The sequence below is a fragment of the Pinus tabuliformis genome, chromosome 9, assembly GCF_031772625.1.
Source record: "Pinus tabuliformis cultivar Carrire ecotype Pingquan chromosome 9, CPIR1, whole genome shotgun sequence".
NCBI lineage: Eukaryota > Viridiplantae > Streptophyta > Pinopsida > Pinales > Pinaceae > Pinus > Pinus tabuliformis.
Window position 1 is genome coordinate 203,555,791 of NC_142307.1, and position 3,861 is coordinate 203,559,651.

At 39.9% G+C, this 3,861-nt stretch overlaps 1 pseudogene; it reads left to right on the forward strand.

The window, feature by feature from the left end:
- The first annotated feature begins 1,668 nt into the window (after positions 1-1,668).
- Positions 1,669-2,397, forward strand: LOC149147847 (DNA mismatch repair protein MLH1 pseudogene; annotated as a pseudogene).
- The last annotated feature ends 1,464 nt before the right edge of the window (positions 2,398-3,861 follow it).

Below are 3,861 nucleotides of genomic sequence, written 5' to 3' on the forward strand. Positions count from 1 at the left end.
CAGGGGTTTCTTCTTCTTGTGGTGTAATATATTCTTTTTCCACCCATTCTAGTTCATGTGTGATAGTAGGGGTTTCTTCTTACTCCTCTTAAGCTATAACAACTAGGTTCAACTCTCTGGTGTATCTTATTATCTTCCTTTTGGGCATTGCCACGTATGTAGGCCTCTTTTTTATCTGCTTCAACCTCTTTGTTGGAGCCTTGCTTCAAATAATACCCATGTCAATGTCAAGGCTAGCTTCTCTTATTGTGAAGTTGTAGCAGGGTCATTTTCCTCAACATGAGTTGCAACATTATTGACCTCTTCTTCTATGAGATTGAAAATATGGTATCCATCAACTTCAAGAGTCTTAAAACTTTCAACCTCTAGATTTGTAGCAGTATTAGCCTCTAGAGTTGCAATATTTGAAACCTCTAGACTTGCAATAGGTATCTCGATAGGTGGAGTTGTAGCAACTGTCGCTTCAGGTGGATTTGCAATAACTACTTCTTTGATTGATACCCTTGTTATCTCACTCTAAATGTGGCCTAGCATGTCCATTGCATGCTAGACTAGTTACTTTATGAGGCCATGATATGAAAGGGAATCATGGAGCAATCAAATCTTTGATGAAGAGTGTTCTTGGTGTTATCACTGACAAAATTTCAATGCCAAATGTCTTACATTTGTTTGATGGTAAAGCACATAAATCCTTTTTAGCAGTTTCGCAGCGCAACATGTTTAGGTGGTTTCGTAGCGCATAATTCATATTTTGCACTGGCTGAGCTACGAAATTGGGGATTTTTTCGAATCCATAGTCATTCTCACCCAGCTGTCATACTTATCAGAATCTGTTGTGTTTTAGATCGTTAGGTGTTGTGGTACTGACACATGTTGCAGTTGTTGCTGAGAAGGAGACAAAGGGTTCTGTTTACTAACGAGTTCGAAACCCTTCAGAAGGAATTGGCGGTGGCGTTCCTGATGTGGCGAAGCTGGTGATAAAAGCTCTGGACAACTGTGATTTTGCAGAGTGTGGCTTGACTTACATAGAGGAGAAGAGGCCCCAAATTTCTATAAACAGAAAATCTGCTCTTAGATGAGAATGGGAACCTCAAAGTCTCGGATTTTGGTCTGAGCGTAGTGACACAGCAACTCAGGCAAGACGGTCTGCTGCACACCACTTGTGTTACGCCCGCATATGTTGCTCCGGAGGTTATAACCAGAAAAGGCTATGACGGTTTGAAGGCAGATATATGGTCCTGTGGGGTGATTTTGTTTGTTCTGATGGCTGGTTATTTGTCGTTTCATGATGCCAATCTGATGTCTATGTATAAAAGATATGCAAGGGAGAATTCAAGTGCCCGCCTTGGTTTTCTTCTGATGTTAAGAGGCTGCTGCCTAAGCTTTTGGATCCCAATCCCAAGACACAGATCAATATTCCCCGACTCATGGAAGTTCCATAGTTCAAAAAGGATTTCAAACCCGTGAACTTTGATACAGAAGAGGATGATAATGGTAGCAGCCTTGAGGATGTGGGTTCGGTGTTGAATGTCTACACCGAGAGCACAAAAAAGAAGCCTGTTGGAGGTCAAGAAAGTCAAGGTGACCTGGCTGTTATGAGGTGTGCTGTAAGACAAAGACGTAATCCAAAAGAAACTGCAGATTTGACAAATATCCAACAATTGGTAAATGCTATCGAATGCTATCGACTGCAATACTCATTCAGGCTTACTGGATATCATTAAACAATGTACATATGTGGGGATGGCAGATGATATTTTGGCATTGCTGCAATATAAAACACAATTGTATCTTGTAAATGTTGTGACGCTGAGTAGGGAGCTTATGTATCAGCAGGTTGTGCGACGATTTGCTCATTTTAATGCTATACAACTTAGTAATCCTGCTTCTATTTTTAAATTGCTTATGATTGCCCTCGATGAAGAGGAGCAAGCAAGATTTTGGCAGGAAAGTGATGGTCCAAAAGACGAGAGTGCAAAGTTGAACATGCAACTTCTTGAGAAGAAGGCTGAACTGTTAGCAGAATATTTTGGTATTAGAATTGATAAGCAAGGAAACCTGCATAGCCTTCCACTAGTGCTCGAACAATATACTCCTGACGTGGACTGTCTTCCCCGTTTTGTTTGGACTTTGGCAAATGACATTGATTGGGATGAAGAGAAGGAGTGTTTTGAGTCTCTGGCTGCTTCCATTGGTGACTTTTATGCTTTGCATCCACCACTGTTGCCAAATCCCTCTGGGGAAGGATTGAAATTTTATCAGATATCAAAATCAAAGTGTAGCATTGAACAACCTACTGCAAATGAACAGCAGCTACCCAATTTTGTGAGGCGCTTGGAGGAAGGTCTATTCAACGAAGCTGCTTCACAGGAAGATCTTTGGATTCGAACATTTTGAGGCAAACTAAATATCGGTACACAGGTGGCAGTTTCCTATGTTTCAGGGGATTGAGAACATGTGACATTGAAGATCAAACATGAAGCATTAAAGGTCCATCACAGCCACTGCCAGAAGGGAACCAGATGTCAGAGAATGAACCTGTTTTCTCTTTTTCCTCGTAGGAGTACTATTTTGATTGTAATAAATTCTATTCAGCATTATGACGAATTAGAATCCTAATTGTTTTAGGATTCTAGAGCTGTCAATTAACAGTCTATTGTATTTATTAGTTAGTTTCAAATGTTAGTAGGTGTCATCATAGGCAGAATTGGAGTTCCCCTCACGCTGGAGGAGGAACCTCAGTTAGGTAGAAGAGCTCTATATATAGGAGAAGAGCTGATGTACAAGGGGTTGGATATTTTATAAAACAGAGTATTGTTTTGGCTTATGTAAAGACAGAGTTCAGTAATATAAGTTGACTGCCTTTCTTCTCAGGATTCATAAAGGATTTCCATGTTCAGAATGGTGATTTTTTATCTTTTCCTTAATGTCTTTTACAGTTGCATAGGTGTACAATCACTCGGAATTCACTGATTGTGCTCTGATTTCCTGTGTGCATTTATGAGCTGTGGTTCCATATGTGTTGTGTTTCTGAATATTCAAATGCTAAGTGCCCTGACTTCTATGTAAAGGCAGTACTATTATTTACTGAAGTATGATTGACTCCATAGGCCCAATGGAAACTAGTTTAATGTTTGTCCAGCCTTCATATTTGTCAATGTTATTCCACAAGAGTTAGCCATCTTATTAATAGTCAAAATCAATAACCCTGTTTGAGAGAGCCCTCTCAGGCTAAGGAGGCTAAGCCTTAGTCAAAAGATTGGTTTGAAACATTTACTTGAAGTCTTCCTGGTTTGCAGCCTTCCAGGGCCTGATTTTGAGATAACATTTTGGTGCGTCTGCCGGGAGCCTGAAGATTATTCATTCCCGAAATCAAGAGACTGAACTTTTGAAGGTAGCAGGAGCTCAGAAGGTTTTCGATGCTGCAAATCTACCTTGGCGACTCCATTGTTGAAGAATTCAAAATTCATACATTCATGGTGGTTCCACTGGAGTTATGAAGGACCCAGATGCTACCATTCTTATTTCAAGGTATGCATGCATAAATTTCTCAGGAATTCATGGTTTCCCAAATCATTTTCCCAAGGATGCATATTTTCTAAAGAATGGTCCAAAATTCAATGGAGAGGATTTGAGTTTAACCTTGAAGCATATATCAGATTTCTGTGATTTTACCGAGCTTCTTAGAGTTAAACATGAGGATGTTTGCATTATGTTGTTCTATGATTCATTTCAAGGGAAATGTAAACAGTGGGTTGAAAGCTTTCCTGCCAAATCCATTAAGTCATTTGAAGACCTGTGGCTTATGTTTTTGGAGGAATGGATAGATAGATCAGATGTGGTGGTAAACTCTCCTACAAT